Raw genomic sequence first — 19676 nt, forward strand, 5'->3', positions numbered from 1 at the left:
TACCAAAGAATTGGGATGAAACTATCATTTAGGATAGAAAAATGAAGAAAACATATTACTCTCCACCCCTCCTTCTCTCCTTCTCTCTCTCCCTCCCCTCTCTCTTTCTCTCTCTCATATTTCTGTTTCATAATATAACTTGAAAGTATAAATAGAATGAAATAGATGGCATTTCTCTATGTAAACAAAATTTCTTCCTACTTGGTACAGTTTTTTCACTTCATCATCAGCTTTACTCTAGACACTAACTTAAATGGAAATAAAGGCTTTTTTTTTTCTAAATCTTCAGGTGTCTAAATCCCACTGTAGCTATTGAATCATTGTAACTTCTATAATTTTGAGAATCAGTTTTTATGATATAGGTAAAGTGATAAATTGATAGACAGAGAAAGAATGTAGACAGATGACAGATAGAAAATAGTATCTGTGAAAAAAAACTATAAACTTTTATAACCAGTATTAGATAAGAAAAAACCCTAAATTTTAAGCAAGAGATTTTGAGCATGTTTGCCTGTGTGTGTCTAGTGTGAATGTGTTTGAGTGTGTGTAAAAGTCTTGGGGCTTGAACTCAGGGTCTGAAAATTGTCCCTGAGCTTTTGTACTCAAAACTAACATCTCTAGCACGTGAACCATAGCTAGCTTGACTCTTTTGGTAGTTGATTAGAGATAAGAGCACCATGAAATTTCCTGCCCAGCTGGCTTTAAACCTTGATCCTCAGATCTCTACCTTTTAAGTAGATAGAATTATAGACATGAGTCTGGATTAAACATCTGTAAATTGACATTTGAACTACTGGATTAAGGTTTCTCATATGATTACTAGCTTTAGAGACTCTCACAAATCTGCTTTCAATAAAGGATAACTGATAGTTCATGTTGTTTGCACTTGAGATAAATATGTTACTTCATAGTCGAACAAAAGAAAAGGATCAAAGTTGAACACACTTAGGCATTTTAATGTTGGAAAGTTTTGTGAAGCAAAGCAAAAATACATGCACTATTTAGAATGGGAGGAGATAACTCAACCAAGCCTCCAAGTGCCCTGATGTCTTGCTTCCAGGGCACAATTATGGGTTGTAGATAATTAGACTTGTTAATTTTATGTACAAATTGTGGGGTTTTCTAAAAGATAAGAACGCTTTTCAGTGGGGTATACAAAGGGGTTTCACCTAATAAATTGTCCTCCGAGCCGTGTAGTAATTTGAAATGGAGAATCTTGAAATGGAGAATAGGTCCTGAAATGTAGAATCCTAAGACGTAGAATAGGTCTCTGAATAATTTTTACATTTGAGGATATTCCTGATAATGACCTTTATCTGCTCTATCAAGAAGTAGGCCCCTGATAGTTCCAGAATTGTTGTTGAAACAGAATGATAGCAAAAAATACCTATGCGTGGTGCTGTATCTTCATGTTTCCATTTAAGGTCGCTTGTTTCCTTTTTTCCTGCCTACATGAGTGGATCCACTTCACAAGAAAGATGGACTATATCACCTCCTACAAACAGAAATATACTCATTATCTGACTTACATAACTGTAACTCTTCTATACATCACTTTCATAGTAACAATAAACAGTAAAACAAAATAGATAATTATTTTAAAATGATGGACTCATAATTCTGTGCAGGAATGAAAGATTTGTCCATAGACAAAATATTCACAAATCATATCTTTAGGGTTCATGTTTCTTCCTATGGAATTGAGTAGGACATAGCCAGCTAAAATTTTTAAAAGTTCATAGTTTGGCCCAAAGAACTATAGACTGATTACTCTGGACATAAATTGGAATAGCTTCTGACACAACACAAGCAACAGAAGGAGCCTTTTAATGCTATAACATATGAATGTAACCATGTTACACAAAAATGATAAAATCAAAAATAGCCTCTAAAAGTATAGGAGTTTAGGTATCTGATGATCAGAAAGAATACCTGAGGCTTTCAGAGGCCAATTTCAGACATGATCAAACTCCTCTAGGAATCTGTGCCTTCAAGAAAGCCACTGAGTCTAGTTGATGTTTTATAGCATCATAGACCATTTCAGATTTGTGGACATGAAAGATGCAAACCTGAGAATGAGGTGAGTATTGCTTTGTGGGCTGTAACAGTGTGCAATGATGCATGATTCCACAGCTCTTTTCAAGGAATCACTGTGACTGTGTTTTGTAAAGCAGAAAGAACTATGATTTCCTGGGTACTCACGCTTATATTCTCTCTCTCTTTCTCTCTCTCTCTCTCTGTCTCTCTCTCTCTCCCTCTCCCTCCCCCTCTCTCACACTTTACCTATCTGCAGAGGAACTTGAGGTCTATATTCTGAAGGGTAGCTTGAGTTCCTTGGAGAGTTCACAACTCCCAGAAGTTGGTGGTAAAGTTTCATCAGCATGTCTCTGGAAATTAAAGTTTGAACTAAAACAAAACATACCTATTGATATGTCTTAATAGCTACTGTCAACAGCTAGTGCTTTAATGGCTATTTTTGAGGCTCTCAATAGCTACTGAGGTGATCAAAATTACTTGTTGAGTTTCTCTGATGTGGGATGTAGAACTGCATTCATGTCTATATGTTTTGACAAGAAACAGAGCTCCAAGCTGAACTTAAAATTCAAGGAGTTTAGAATGCAAGCTGACAAGATTTGTATTTTTATATTATTGTGTTGGTGTGTGTGTGCGTGTGTGAACATACATGCATATATATACATATATATGTCTTCATTAAGTTTCAATTTCAGTTACTGAATATTCTAAAATGTCAAGTGGATAATTCCAGTGATAAAGAATCCATGAGATATGAACGTTGATCCTTATAAGTGGTATACTATATTAGATGGGATTCCTTCTCATCCAGTGTACCCACTCTGTATGTTACCCACTCGCTAGGTATTTTATTTGCCAGACCAACAAATCTTTTATTCCAGTGCTTGTGCTCCCTTGAGAACATTTGATTTGTGTTTTCTTTGTGGCCAGATGTGTTGAATAATTTTTCATGCACCTATTTTCCATTTTTACTTCTTCCGAGGAATCACTATTTAGCTCATTTCCCCATTTATTAATTGGGTTGTTGATTGTTTAACATGCATTACAGTACATACCATACACATACCTGGCAATTTTCTTGTATATACAGATGTTTGTGATTACTTCCATAAGATATTAAACTATTTACCAATATTTTTTTAAAAATTCTCAAGTATAAGATTTCTATGGACACCTCATTTTTGTCACTTGTACTACTTTCTTTCAAATATCTATTCATTTTTCTATTCATTACTATTTTTATTTTACCTTTAAACTATTTCATCATTTATATTATAACTGCATGATTTGCCTCAGAAGAAAAGATTTTTTAAAAGTATTAGTTTTCAGGCTTTGGAATGTTACCACAGATTGCACTAATACAACATCTTAAAAGTTGCCTTGAGTCTGACTCTAAATTAATACTGAGAACAAAGCTCATGCATTCTATGGTACATGACAAAAATACAACTAGTTTATAGCAAAGTCAGTTTAAAATCAGCCAAATCCACAAGATTTACTTTTTGATTGGTTGTGGCCGAGATATAAATGAAGTCAGCCTAGGAAGTTATATTTCAGTAGTCGTGGTCAGTATTTGATATAAAGAAAAGAATATTTGACATCTCATGACCTAAAAAGAGAAACATGATTTTTACTTAAAACAATAGTGAGCATCTCGTATTTCTTCTCAGCATCCCAGTTCCTTTGTGCTCTCTTAATAGCACCATGGAGAACTGAAGTACAGGAGGTTATTTTAGGGCTTGGCGTTAGGATAGAGAGTATGTATGTTCACTTTCAAAAAGTAAGAATAATAGCCATCTTATTAGAGTTATTTGACATTTTTACAATGAGTACTTGGCAATACTGTTGAAAATTAACAGCTTCTTTTATCCTTTATTAACAAGAAGTATAGTATAGAGAAGAATATATACACATATATATCACTGTCCCTTGAAAAAACAGCCCTGCCAGGATGTAATGCAATAGAACTTTGCTGGCTATCTCATTCTTTATATCCTTATTGGCCAGACTACAGCAAGACACTCAACTGCTTTTAATGACTTTCATTACTCCTTCTTATTTTCTAGGTTAATGACATATTGAAAGTGCTAATGGCATAAAATTTTCAAATAGCTCACACAAGGTTCGTGAAAGAGGCAGTATATTGTTCTTTATCTGCATATAATTTTTTCCTAGTGGATTAACCATAACATTTTTTTTGCCTTGCAATTTCTCAATTTAATTGAGAGAGGGAAAAGAAGTGAGAAAGCATAGGGGCTCAATGAGAAGTTGTGGTTATAAAAGAGGTGTTATCCTGCACTCTCCTCCCTCTGATGGCAGGATACCTCCTCGAGATTGTAGAAAATCATAGATTTCAATCCGCCAAAATACTTTCCTCCTCAAAAACACTGAAATGTATTCCAAATTAGAGGTTCCATTCATTAAAATCATTTAGCCAAGAAATTAGTAAAATTCTCTTCTTCACAGCAATCAAGTGATTCTACCTTATATTTCGTGGTTCACCTTTCTAAGTACACTTGTAAAAGGAATGATAGAGTACCTGTATTCCAAAAATACTATAATTCTTGGTTTTGCTTTTTAAAAGTTAAAGTGAAGCTTATATGAATAATAAATGATATTTCACATCCATATTCATTGCAACATTGTTACCATAGCCAAGATATTGAATCAATCTAGATGACCCTCAGTGGATGAATGGATCCAGAAAATACAAGATACACACACACACACACACACACACACACACACACACACACACACACACACAGAAATTGGAAGACTTGGATAAATTATGTTAAAGCTGGAGACAAAGAAACATAGTCTGCATAATTTTCTTCACTTGTGGTAACTAGAATGTGTCCATAAATCTGCAAGTAAACACACTGAATGACTAAAATTAATATGTATGTGTGTGTGAATGCACTGGGATATGATAACTACATAGGACCCTAAATATTAACGTACAGAGGTCAAAGGAGGATATACATAGGAGTGGTGGACAGAGTCTCAATAGTTATGTACAGATGATCATATAAAACAGTATTATATGAAGTGAACTTCAAGTAAAGGAAACAAAAGATGTTTTTAGTTGCCATTGTTTCTATTTTTGTTTTCTTTTGCTTTTGTCTTGTTTGGTTGTTTGTATTTGGGAAGGTAAGAGTGGGCACATAAAAGGTGGAACAGGATGAACAAATACAACAGTGAGACTCACTAGACACTATGTGGAAAAGTAACTGGATATCTTGTGGGTAGGGATGGGAGGGAAAAACTGGGAAAGAGTGACAGAAGGAGATACATGGTTCAAAAAGAATTCTATTCATTACTCATAATCGAATCCAAGCACCTGTAATCCCTCTGAACATTAACTCTATAATAACTTTTAAGAAAAAAAGCACTGTACTTTTAAAAAATATTTTCCATTAACCATAGACTTCTACACTAAGGAGTATGAGTTGGTTGGTGATATTGGCCATAACTAGTCCTCTTTTTGAGGAGTTTTCTCTGATATAGAGTTGCTATGTGAAATTTTCTCTGAAAACTATTCTGATTTTAGTCCTCCAAATTTACTTACGCCACTATTTTTCCTAATGTCAGTTGATTCTACATTGCCCTGGTAGATGCGAATGACAAAGTTCTAGACATCACACTTTTCTTCCCATAGGCATATTATGTACCTCTCAGCTAAACTTATCTGTATTCATGATTCTTTTTTTTTTTGTTTATCAAGTTTTACTGTCCCTGTATTTTATTTTCCATGATCACTGTATTTCATTTCTCTGAAGGTGATGCCAAATTTATCATTCTTACTACAGTGAGAATCAGACAACTTCCATACTCTATCAACCTCTGTTTGATTATAAAACAGTTTTAGAAACTTCTTAGAAATGAATACTGACATTTTTAGATTTTACACTGATTCACAGAATCACTTGCTTTTATGGCCTACTAGACGGAAATAATTGTAGACATTAAATGTGACTTTCTATTCTTTTTGCTTCTTCATGCAGGATTAATGTTGACATGAAAATAACATATATATTTTCTCTTGGAATTTAGAATAATTCTGTAATGCTTAACTCAGCTTCCTCTTCACTAATCAGGATATAATTTTCAACATAAGACATCTCAGAGGACAGGAAATGAGAAACACTAGAATTCATTAATAATCTATTATGTTATGCTCAGAAAATAGAGAGCATGTTTTTATATCCCTATGGAAGGCACATTGACAATATAATTTGATTTTTGAATTTAGTCTCTAAATAAGAGATACAGTTCACAGGAGGAAGCTCTGGTTTTGAAAACACATCCTAATATATGTATAAGGAAGTCATTCCTCAAGTTAATGCTGGCAGGTTTGATGCATTAACACATTGAACATATTGCTGACATTTCCTGTTGATCTGCTTTTATGCCACTTAGTCTTCTCAGGAGATATGTGTCTAGAAAAGACAGACATAAAAGACAAATGACAACTCCAGAGATAGATGCATTTTAGTTGTATTATCAAACCAGGCATAGACTAGATATAGTGATACTGAGTAAAGAGCATAAAGTATACCTCCTTCCAACAGCAGTCACAAAGATAAACAACAGAAAATCAAAGAAGGAAGTATCTTTAATCATTCATATTATAACTTCAAATTTACATAGATCAAGTAATATAGAAAATATTTTGTGAAGAGTCATAGTGTTAGCAAAATAAGTAAATGAAATTAAGTTGCTTGAGGAGCAGGAAAATCAATTTTAGGTAGGGACTGTTAAATTGACCTCATCTGTCTTTCCAACAAGAACATCAATCAGCGTTTCTTCCTAGCTGTCTATACTGTGGGCTGGCTGTACTGCTGTCCTCACTCAAAGCTGTGGATGGCAGAAGTCACTGGAATTGTGTTTCTTCTGCAGTGCTTGTGTCCTTTTCTCTTTACTCCTTAAGCTGCTTCTTTGGGAAGAAGAAACAACATTAACATCCCTCCCATAATAAAGAGTTTTGCATATTTACAAGTAAAGGATATTAATAGAGAAAAAAATCTCATTTGCAAGTGGAAGGTACTTAAAAATAAGCATTAGAAATGTATAATAGTCATAATAAATTTGATACATCTATTTATATTCATTTAATAGAAATCTTTTGTACTTACAAAACAGGATGTTTGTAAAGTGAGAAAACCTTATAAAGTGAACTCTACATTTATTTTCAATTATTATAGTACATTAATTTCTATTAATTTTTCTAAAACATTAGACATATAAACCCCAATATCCTGACTAGATTAATAATGTTATCTAAATAGCTGTATTGTTATATTAGCAATATACTTGTTAAGTAACTATATTAATTTCATAAAATATATTCACCATTAAAATATTCTTAAATATTTTCATTTAAGCTTATTCTCTGGTATTTGCCACATTATATAAAAATAATCCATATTACTCCAACCAGTTTGTATGACTCTAAACTTGCTAAGTTGCATGGAATTGTTACTATAAATATTTAATTTATTGTTCCCTTCAAATGTTAGACCTAAGCATTTTAAAGCTTCAACCCATAAAATCTGGTCTTTCTAAAACTTTTACTTATGAAGTTCTATTGTGATTGTTTTGTTCAAATGAAAAGCACTCTTATTTTTTAATGGCTTCATAACATTTTACGTACTGTGATATGGTTATGGAAAATGTGGTACATATACACAATGGAGTTTTATGCCTCTATCAGAAAGAATGACATTGTCCCATTTGTAAGGAAATGGAAGGACTTGGAAAAAATTATACTAAGTGAAGTGAGCCAGACCCAAAGAAACATGGACTCTATGGTCTCCCTCATAGGGAATAATTAGCACAGATTTAGGCAAGTCACAGCCTAGGATCACAAGAGCCCAATACCTATACCCTTACTAACACAAAAGATGATGCTAAGTGAAATGAACTCCATGGTATGGAAACGACTGTTATATCACTGTTGTAATTACTTTCAACATGCGATGTGAAGCCGTAGCTTCTATTGTTGATGATCCTCTTGTATCCCCTTTCTGTGGTTGTAGCTGCACTATATCTGTATCTTATCTGAGTACATTGGAAACCGTGTTTACAGGTATTAGAACCAGGAAACTGAAAGGGAATACCAAAATCGAGAGACACGGAGTAAAAAGGACAAACGATTACAAAAGCAATACTTGCAAAACTGTTTAGTTAAATCTACTGAACAACTCATGGGGGGAAAGGAAAAGGGGAAGGGGGAGGGGGACTGAGGGAGGAGGTAACAAACAGTACAAGTAATATATCCAATGCCTAACATATGAAACTGTAACCGCTCTGTATATCAGTCTGACAATAAAAATTTTAAAAAGACAAATATAATACTCTATATTTGCATTGTATTTTACCCTTTTATTGTCTCTTTTTTATTGCCAAGAGGATTTATGGAGGGGTTACAGTCACATATGTAAGGTTGAGAGTACATTTCTTGTCAAACACCTTCACCCTTGTTTTTCTCCCACCATCTCTCCTCCCTACTCTCTCACCACCCCTGAGTTATACAGTGAGTTAAAAGGTAACCAATGCAACAGTAATACTTATTAGTTACAATTCTATATTTAGTAATGAAATAAATAAATTGACAAAAAGAAGATATAAACTGTAAATATACAGATTTGGGACTTTAGTTGTAGTGTTCTCTGAATTTTATTACCTACTTATTTAACAGGTTAGATACCCAGTTTGAACTTCTGATCTAATTAACTTCCTAAACAATGAACTAGCATAATTTTTGTTAGTTAAAATTTTCAGGGGCTGGGGATATGGCCTAGTGGCAAGAGTGCTTGCCTCCTATACATGAAGCTCTAGGTTTGATTCCCCAGCACCACATATATGGAAAACGTCCAGAAGTGGCACTGTGGCTCATGTGGCAAAGTGCTAGCCTTGAGTAAAAAGAAGCCAGGGACAGTGCTCAGGCCCTGAGTCCAAGGCCCAAGACTGGGGAAAAAAAAATTCAAAAATATTTTTCTGGACTCAGTGTAGAGAATTTGGAAATATAGTGTACTATTTTAATCTTTTTAGCTAGAAAACCCTTGTACTTATAAAATATTTGCAAGAATACTACAAAATATTTACATCAATGGTATTTCATAATTTATGTTTAATTGATTTGTTAGTATTACAAAATCTAGGTGTACATGCAGATATATATTTTCTACCTATCACATAAAATCTATTATCTATCTGTCTCTATCACCTATCTAATTTTCTATCAGTTGTCACTCATTATCATCATAATCTATCTACATTTCTATTAACTTCTGTCATCTATGTAGTGTAGCTAAACATATCTGCCATCTGTCATCATTGCTGAATGTTGAATAGGGGCTTTTCCAATGAAATTGTTCTGCATAATATACTTAGAAGAAGTATTAAATTACTGCTGGGTATACATATGAAGTAGTGAGGTTGTAGAGTAAACTTTCTTGAAGTGATTATTATTTTTCAATAGGCATAAACTGTTTTATTCATGACAAAAACTGACATGAAATTGACTTTGATGGTATATGAGACGATTTCCCCAAAACAACTGGTTCTCAATATTTTTGTGGTCTACAAAGTTGACTTGCATCCACTCTTTATCACCCATTTTCTAAGTGATTGCTTGAATCATCAAAGCAAAGTCCACATGAGTGTGTGTGTGTGTGTGTGTGTGTGTGTGTGTGTGCGTTCTAAACACTGCTGCTTGATAAACACTCTCAAACTCTCAGAGGCTTAAAACTTTAATTATCTGCACTACCGAGATCATTTATCTTTGGTTTAATAAGGTCATTTTGGGGTGCAGCAAGATTTTGTTTGCATTTATACAAGTGAGGCTCCGGTCTGAAGTAGGGGCCTTTAGTCCACTTCCTGGATGAAGGTGAGCAGCTGCAGGGGCCTTGGTTATCACATGAGTTGCTCAAGAGCTTTGTTAAAATTTTGATATTGATTTCAAAGCCTCATCTCCAACACAACACCCATTGTTAAAACAAATCACACAGAGGCACAAGCCGGGTTCTATCTGGAATCGCACATGGAAAAAAACAACAACTCAGTTACAACTAAGTAAATAGTAAGGAGAAAGTAGAGAGTTAACACATAATCATCATCTTCAAATCTTCTGTCATAGCTCCAAAAGCAAAGAAGAGCAGGTTACTGCAGAGTTATTACAGACCTTGGATATGTTTGAGGTCAGCCCAGCATTTCTTGTACTCTTTTTGTCTTACTGGTTATGTTTAGTGATGGTATTTACCCCCTCTAAAGAGGGTTTTCCAAAATGTGTGTTTCATATATGCAAAATTACAAAGTAACTTAAGTACCCAACTTCAAAAATTCTGTCTTCCCTGTCTTTATACAAGGAACATTGAAGTTAATAATTCTCCAAAGGAATGTATCCAAACTGAACAAAGATTTTGACATATTATAAATTATCTTAACACTTGGAAAAGAGCTTTTAAAATATTGCATATTGAATAGGGGTAATTTTAGTCTTTAAATCTTTCATAAGCAGTTTGTTTCTTAAAAATAAGTTTTAAAAATTAGGTTGACATTTCATTGCCAGTTCTTCTTCTTGCTCTTTCTCCCCTTCTCTCTCCCTCTCTCTCCTCTCTCTCTCATATATATATATAAAACGTGAGAACAGTATGTGATACATACATAACATGATCAATTGTACCTGTGCATTGCTGATCTGAGACTCTTTGTAACAGTATAAATAGGTTTTTCCTATTTACCTTGTAGCATCTGCATAAATTCTTTATTCACTAAATACCCACACTGAGATAGAAACTGCTCACAAGTCTTGTTTTCTCAAGACAGAAGGTACAGGATCAAAGAACAATTTCAGAATACATTTTTAATATGTCACATTTCTCAAAGAAGGAATAGAATTTCAAAGTGATGCATCCTTAAAGGACTCATAGCTATGCTCTAATGTAATAACGTACATAACAATTTGACAAGGCATTCAGATATCATTGCATGTTTTATTTTAGTCATATAGTTATTTTTCTAACTTTTCAAGGCAATACAATGTCAAGGAACTTACATATAATAAAATATTTTATTAGACAAACTTTATTTTCTAATTTAAATAAGCTTTAGATGTTCAAAATTAGGCAGCATTTATCCATATATTGGAAAATAGTTTCATTTAAATCTCAAATAAAAACACTAAAACTGAGAGAGGTACCGGTGGTTTATGACTATAATCCTAGCTACAAAGGAGGCTGAGATCTGAGGATCCCAGTTTAAAGCCAGCCTTGGCAGGAAAGACCAAAAGACTCTTACCTCCAGTCAACCACCAGAATACCACAAGTGGTATTGTGGGTCAAAGTGGTAGAGAACTAGCCTTAAGCCAGTGCTCAGGGACAGCACCCAGGCTCTGAGTAGAAGCCCCTGACCACTACCAACAAAATTTAATTCATAATATTTTCCCAGCTTAACAATAGGATGGGTATGTTTTTCATGACAATTTACAGAAAATAATACATTTGTACTTGAGTCATATATACATATCAGAACTTGTCTTACACACCTGAATCACTACTAGAGGTGGTCAGTTCATTATCTCAGATGTAGATGTAGATAAAATTTAATTAATTCTGTATAGGACAAACTCCAGTGTTTATGCCAGTAAACATCAACTGAGAATCATCTACACTCAATATTTTATTTGTACACAACCTCTCAACTACATATGGTAACAGGTTCAGTGCTTGTCTCCATTCTTGCTTCTATCAGGATTTTTTGTTTTTATATTTTCATTTTTGCCTTTATTTTTTTTAATTTTATTGTCAAACTGATGTAAACAGAGGTTGCAGTTTCATACTTTAGGCATTGGATACATTTCTTGTACTGTTTGTTACCTCCTCCCTCATTCCCCCCTCCCCCCTCCCCTTTTCCCTTCCCCTCTCCCCCATGAGTTGTTAAGTTCATTTACACCAAACAGTTTTGCAAGTATTGCTTTTTTTTTCAATTTTTATTATCAAACTGATGTACAGAGAGGTTACAGTTTCATACATTAGGCATTGGATACATTTCTTGTACTGTTTGTTACCTTGTCCCTCATACCCCCTCCCCCCTCCCCCTTACCCTTTCCCCCTCTGAGGTGTTCAGTTCATTTACACCAAACAGTTTTGCAAGTATTGCTTTTGTAGTTGTTTGTCTTTTTTTACCCTGTGTCTCTCAATTTTGGTATTCCCTTTCAATTTCCTAGTTTCAATACCAGTATAGACAGTTTCCAATATACTCAGATAAGATTACAGAGATAGTGTAGGTACAACCACAGGAAGGTGATACAAGAACATCATCAATAATAGAAGATACAGATACACATGGGACCTTGAAAGTAGTTACAACTGTGATATAACAATTGTCTCCATAACATGGAGTTCATTGCACTTAGCATCATCTTATGTGTTCATAAGGGTATAGCTATTGGGCCTTGTGATGCTCTGCTATGACTTGCTTAAACCTGTACTAATTATTCCCAATAAGGGAGACCATAGAGTCCATGTTTCTTTGGGTCTGGCTCACTTCACTTAGTATAATTTTTCCCAAGACCTTCCATTTCCTTACAAATGGGACAATGTCATTCTTTCTGATAGAGGCATACAATTCCATTGTGTAAATGTACCACATTTTCCTGATCCATTCGTCTACTGAGGGGCATCTGGGTTGGTTCCAGATTCTCGCTATGACAAATTGTGCTGCGATGAACATTGTTGTGCTGGTGGCATTACTGTGATTTTGTTTGTAGACTTTTCGATAGATACCCAAAAGTCGGGCTGCTGGGTCACAGGGGAGTTCTATATTTAGCCTTCTGAGGAATCTCCATATTGCTTGCCAGAGTGGCTGAAGCAGTTTACATTCCCACCAACTATGAAGTAGGGTTCCCTTTTGGCCACATCCCCTCCAACAATTGTTATTGTTAGTTTTCTTGATATATGACATTCTTACTGGGGTGAGATGGAATCTCAATGTTGTTTTGATTTGAATTTCTTTTATGGCCAGTGATGTAAAGCATTTTTTTTTCCATATGTCTCTTGGCCATTCTCATTTCCTTATCAGAGAAGTCTGTTTGTACGTCTTTAGCCCAATGGATGAGGGGGCTATTGGTTCTTTGCGGTTTTGTTTTGGAAGAAGGTAATTTTTTTAATTAGGCATATATAATAGATATGAGGCCTTTGTCCATTGAATGGCCAGTAAAAATCTTCTCCCAGTCTGTGGGCTTTCTGTTTATCTTGGGAGCTATGTCCTTTGCCGTGCAGAAGCTCTGCAGTTTGATGCTGTCCCATTTGTCCAACCTTTCTTTGATTTGTAGCCTTTCTGGGTCTTTGTTCAGGAAGTTCCGTCCTGCGCCAAGGAGCCCAAGTGTTTCTCCCACTCCTTCCTTTAGTGTTTTCAGGGTGTCTGTTTTGATTTCAAGGTCTTTAATCCATTTGGAATTGATTTTTGTGCAGGGTGATATATAAGGATCTAGTTTTAGTTTGTTGCATGTGTTGAGCCAGTTTTGCCAGTACCATTTGTTAAAAAGGCTATCTTTGTTCCATACTATTGTTTTAGCTCCTTTATCAAAGATTAAGTAGGCATAGTTCAGTGGGTTGATTTCTGGGTCTTCAATTCTGTTCCATTGGTCTTCAGGCCTGTTCTGGTGCCAATAACAAGCTGTTTTTATTACTATAGCTTTATTATACAGCTTGAAGTTGGGTATTGTAATTCCTCCAGCACTGTTCTTTTTGCTTAGGATTGCTTTTGCTATTCTAGGTCTTTTATTGTTCCATATGAATTTCTGGATTCCTTCCTCTATTTCCTGAAAAAATGGTGTTGGGATATTAATGGGTATTGCATTGAATTTGTAGACAGCTTTTGGGAATATTGCCATTTTGATTATATTAATCCTCCCAATCCAGGAGCATGGGAGGTTTTTCCATTTCCTTAGTTCTGACTTAATTTTATTTTTCAAGCTTTTAAAGTTCACATCAAAGAGGTCTTCACTTCTTTGCTTAATGTTATTCCTAGGTATTTTATGTTTTGGGGGGCTGCTGCAAAAGGAGTTGCTTTCCTGATTTCAGCCTCGTTCTTCGGGTCGTTAGCATACAGAAAGGCCATTGATTTTTGAAGGTTTATTTTATATCCTGCAACTTTGCCAAATTTTTGGATCAGCTCTAGTAGCTTGGGGGTAGAGTCTATGGGATTCTTTAGGTATAGGATCATGTCATCTGCGAAGAGAGAAAGTTTAACTTCATCTTTTCCTTTTTGGATCCCCTTTATATTTTCTTCTTGCCTAATTGCTCTGGCTAGTAATTCTAGTACTATATTGAAGAGCAGGGGAGAGAGTGGACATCCCTGCCTTGTTCCTGATTTTAAAGGGAATGGCTTTAGTTTTTCCCCATTTAGAGTTATGCTTGATGTTGGTTTGTCATAAACTGCCTTGATTATATTCAGGAATGTTCCCTGGAACCCCATTTTTTTTCAGGGCTTTTAGCATAAATGGGTGCTGGATTTTATTGAACGCTTTTTCCGCATCCAGAAATAAAACCATGTGGTTCTTTATCTTGCTCCAGTTGATGTGGTGGATTACATTAATTGACTTGCGTATATTAAACCAACTTTGCATCCCTGGAATGAATCCAGTTTGATCGTGGTGTATGATTTTTTTGATAACCTGTTGAAGTCGATTGGCCAGAATTTTGTTGAGAATTTTTGCGTCTATGTTCATCTGGGAAATTGGTCTATAGTCCTCTTTCCGTGATGAGTCCCTGCCTGATTTGGGGATGAGGGTTATACTGGCTTCATAGAATGAGTGTGGTATTGAACGTTCTCTTTCAATTTCATTGAAGAGTTTGAGAAATATTGGTGTGAGTTCTGTTTGAAGGCCTTGTAGAATTCTGCAGTGAATCCGTCTGGACCTGGGCTTTTCTTGGATGGGAGATCATTTATTGCCGTTTCTATTTCAATACTGGATATGGGTCTGTTTAGAAGTTTTAAATCTTCATGTTTAAGTTTGAGGATATGAATTTTTTCTAGGAAATCACCCATTTCTTCCAAGTTCTCGAATTTGTTGGCATAAAGGTTTTTAAAATAGTCCCTTATTATTTTCTGAATTTCGGTTATTTCCGTGGTGATGTTACCTGTTTCATCTCTTATCTTGTTTATTTGAGTGTGCTGCCTTCTTTTCTTGGTCAGATTTGCCAGGGGTCTGTCTATCTTGTTGATTTTTTCAAAGAACCAACTCTTTGTTTTGTTGAATCTTTCGATGGTTTTTTTCATCTCTAATTGATTTAATTCTGATTTGATTTTAATTATTTCCTTCCGTCTATTGACTTGGGGTTTGGCTTGTTGTTCTCTCTCAAGGAAATTAAGGTGCTTCTTTAAATTATTGAATTGCTGTTTGCCCAGTTTGTTGATGTATGTACTCAGAGATATACATTTTCCTCTGAGTACTGCCTTTGCTGTGTCCCAAAGGAGCTGGTACTTGGGTCCTCAACTTGGTTGAATTCCATAAACATTTGAATTTCCGTTTTAATTTCTTCAATGACCCACTGATGTTTCAGCAGTGTGTTGTTTAGTCTCCATGAATTGTAGTATTTTCTGTGGTGGCTGTTTGAGTTGAGCTCTAATTTTATTCCATTCTGGTCTGAGAGAATGCAGAGAATGGTTTTGATACTTCTGAATTTGTACAGATTTTCTTTGTGCCCTAAGATGTGATCTATTTTCGAGAATGTTACACATGCTGTGGAGAATAAAGTGTATTCTGTTGTTGCTGGGTGGAATATTCTGTAGATGTCGATTAAGTCTAGTTGGTCTATGCAATTAGTTAGTTGTGTGGTTTCTTTGTTCAGTTTTTGTTGATCTGTCCAGAGGTGATAATGGAGTGTTAAAGTCCCCAACTATCAATGTGTTTGGGTCTATGAGTGTTTTTAGAGCCAGTAGTGTTACTTTGATGAAGTTGGGTGCTCCTGAATTTGGTGTGTAGATATTTAGAATAGCTATATCTTCCTGTAGGAGAGATCCCTTGGCTAGTATGTAGTAACCTTCTTTGTCTCTTCTTACCTTTTTAAATTTGAAGTCAATTTTGTCTGATACTAAGATTGCAACTCCAGCTTGCTTACTGGGGCCATTTGCTTGATAGATTTGATTCCAGCCTTTCACTTTTAGAAGATGTTTACTTTTGCTGGATAGATGTGTCTCTTGGAGGCAGCAGAAAGATCGATCTTGATTTTTTATCCAACTTATGAGCCTTTGTTGTTTGATTGGAGAATTAAGTCCATTAATGTTGAGAGTTAGGATTGAGAGATGATCGTTTGTTCCTTTCATTATCACTTTCTTGGTTAAAGCTGTGTCTTCCCACTTCTTTTTTTTTTTTTTTTTTTTGGCCAGTCCTGGGCCTTGGACTCAGGGCCTGAGCACTGTCCCTGGCTTCTTCCCACTCAAGGCTAGCACTCTGCCACTTGAGCCACAGCGCCACTTCTGGCCGTTTTCTGTATATGTGGTGCTGGGGAATCGAACCTAGGGCCTCGTGTATCCGAGGCAGGCACTCTTGCCACTAGGCTATATCCCCAGCCCTCTTCCCACTTCTTGATCTGATGTTTTCTATTTAGGGTGCATTTCTCTCTCTGTATTGGGATCTTGATTATTTTCCCTGTATAGTACATCTTTGAAGATTTTCTGTAAAGCTGGTTTGGTGGAGATATATTGTTTCAGTTTTTCCTTTCTGTGGAAGACTTTTATTTGACCTTCGGCTATGAATGTGAGTTTGGCTGGGTCCAGAATTCTTGGTTGGTAGTTATTTTTATTTAGTGTTTGGTATACTTCAATCCAGGCTCTCCTTGCTTTCATGGTCTCTGCTGAGAAGTCTGGGGTAATTCTGATTGCTTTTCCTTTATATTTGATTGTTTTCTTCTCCCTAACAGCGTTAAGGATTCTTTTCTTGTACTCTACTGATCCTGTTTTGATCACAATGTGTCGGTGGGATGTCCTATTCTGGTCTGGTCGGTTTGGGGTTCTAAATGCTTCTTGTATCTGTATCAGACTTTCCTTCTGGATATTTGGGAAGTTCTCAGCTAATATTCTGTTAAATAGATTGCCTATCCCATTAACCTCTTTCTCCAAGTTTTCCTCAATACCTATTATCCTTAAATTGGGCTTCCTGATCGTGTCTTGAATCTCCTGTAGTGATCTGTTTTGTTGATTGAACTGGATTTGTATTGATTTTTGACCTTTCTCCATAGAATCTAAGTAATCTTCAGCTCCTGAAATTCGCTCCTCTGCTTCAGTTAGTCGGGACTGTAGGCTAGCTACTTGATTTTGAATCTCTTTTCCTTCTGACTGGTCTTCCCTGATGAGTTCCATGTCATTTCTTAGGTCTTGTATGGACTTCTTTACTTCATTAACTTCCATACTTTGGTTTTGAGTGTTGTCTCTCAAATCTTTAAGCTGGTTAGCTATCTTTTCATTTGACTCTAGAAGTTCATTTATCTTTCTATTTGTGGATGCTATGACATTCTCCATTAATTTTTGCTTTGCCTCCTCACACTCCAGAATAATTGAATGAAGAGATTCAAACTTTTCATTTATCATGTTTATCAGTAGTCTTTGTAGAGCATTTTCAGGGTTCTCTTCTATGTCTTTGATTGACTGCTCTGCTTCCTGCTTGTTTTGAGTGGGGGATAAGACTTCATTGTTTGCCATCTTTCATGTGTTCCTTATGCCCATTTGGATTGGGAATGCCAGTCTACCAGCACCTGTGAGCACAGTTTAAGACCCAAAGCAGCCCTTACAAAGCACTGTTGTGTAAATCTTACAAGTTCACAATTATATATAGATACCCTGTATACCTGTCTATAAAATTAGATTTGGTGTTCCCAAAGAATACAATTTGAATATAACAACCGATCCTTGGTCCTGTATTCAGTAGTTACTTATTTACTGTTAAAACCCTATAAGCAATTCTTGTTTTTATATTAAGTTCTTTTAGGACTGGCTTTCCCTATGAAGCCCTTTGATTCACTCGGATTAAGCTGGGATACCCTCTATCGAATAACCAGGAGTCAATGGAAACTGGAGGTCCAGGCAGTAACTCAGGAGGGTAAGTTGCAGGTAGTAAAGAGAATAAAGTAAAATGTATTGGGGAGGGAGGGTGTTGATTTTTCTTTAGTTTCAGTGACGTGGAAATGTGGAAAAGAGTAGAATCAGTAAAAAGAACAAGGTTAAAATGATAGACAATGGAGAGTTAGCAGAAAAGAGTGGAGGTGTTATTCATAGGAAAGTAATGTTTTAAAGAAAGAGAATGCAAAGAGAGATACAAAGTAGAAATAGTGGAGGACAGATGCACAAAACAGAGAAAAATTATTTAAAACAGAAAAAAAATAAGAAGGAAAAAAAACAGAAAAGGAACTGCCAAAACAAACAAAAAAGAAAAAAACTTGATAAAACAAACAGGTTAAAAATGAACACAAAACAACAACAACAAAAAAACTGATGACATTTCAGAAGTGAAATTTTTTTTTTTTTTTTAAGTTTAAAAAATGTTTGAAAAGAAGAAAAAAAAATGGAATCCTCCTTGTTTGGGAGGTCTTTCCCCAGTCTCTGGTTTCCTTGCGATGGTCTGCAGTCTATTTTCCTGATTGGCTGGGTTTGACTTGATTTCAGTTTGCAGGGGGTGATACTGTTCTGACTCTTCCCCCCTGTTGGTGCAATCCTGGGTCTCTGTGGTATGCACAACTTGCAGATAGGCCTTAGGCATCCTCTGTAGATGGGGACTTGAGCAGTCTCAGGGACCGTGGCTCCTCTGTCTGCTGCGGGGCCGCTGCCTTTAATGACTGGCTTTGAATAGGCTATGGACTCAGCAGGGCAGGGCGCCTCTGGCCTGTTTTACCAGGCTGAGAGTTGTTTGCCTGGGGGAGGCTCCTCCCTCCTGGGTGGGGCAACCTCCTTTGTGGAGATGGCTATGGAATGCAGTTCCGGCTCAGGCTGGGAATTGGGCTTCCTCTGTGACGGGACTGTTTAACTTTCTCAGGAACTGTTTGTTTCCCCGTCTGGTGTTTCCGTGCTGCCAGGAGCTTCTTGCAGATTTTGCTTTAAATTTAGAAATTCCAGTGGGCAGGGCGAGGTACCTCTGGCTAAGCCATGGCCCAGGACACGCCTCCCACCTGGGCAGGAGACATTCTCCTGGGCAGAGCTGGCTCTCACTGTTCAGTCCCTCTTGCCCTTTTCAAAGATGGCTACTTTGACCTCACTTTCCCCAGGCCCGATTTAGTTCCAGTCTGGTCTGACCCTACGCCAGTGTCAAAGATGGTGCTTTGCTCTGGCGGTGGGGGAAGGGCTGCCTTCCAGAAGCTGCTCTGTGGGAGTGAGTGAGAATATCTTTCATGGGGTACTCACGCTTTCTCTGCGATTTCAGGTCGTCCGTACTCAGCCGCCGCCTGGTCTTCTCATTTTTATCACCATAGCTAGTGATCTTAATTTTCTGTTTCTAGGAGAAATAGTCAAACATCACTTGACATGTTCATGACATAAATGTAATCTCGGTAAAACTGGAAGAGTTACCTATTTGTGAATTTTTTCTTTTCTCCCACCATGTAGTAACACGGCAGCAGAGGGAACAGGAACCCATCAAGGTAGGA

Source organism: Perognathus longimembris, chromosome 19 (assembly GCF_023159225.1).
Source record: "Perognathus longimembris pacificus isolate PPM17 chromosome 19, ASM2315922v1, whole genome shotgun sequence".
In the NCBI taxonomy this organism is placed as follows: domain Eukaryota; kingdom Metazoa; phylum Chordata; class Mammalia; order Rodentia; family Heteromyidae; genus Perognathus; species Perognathus longimembris.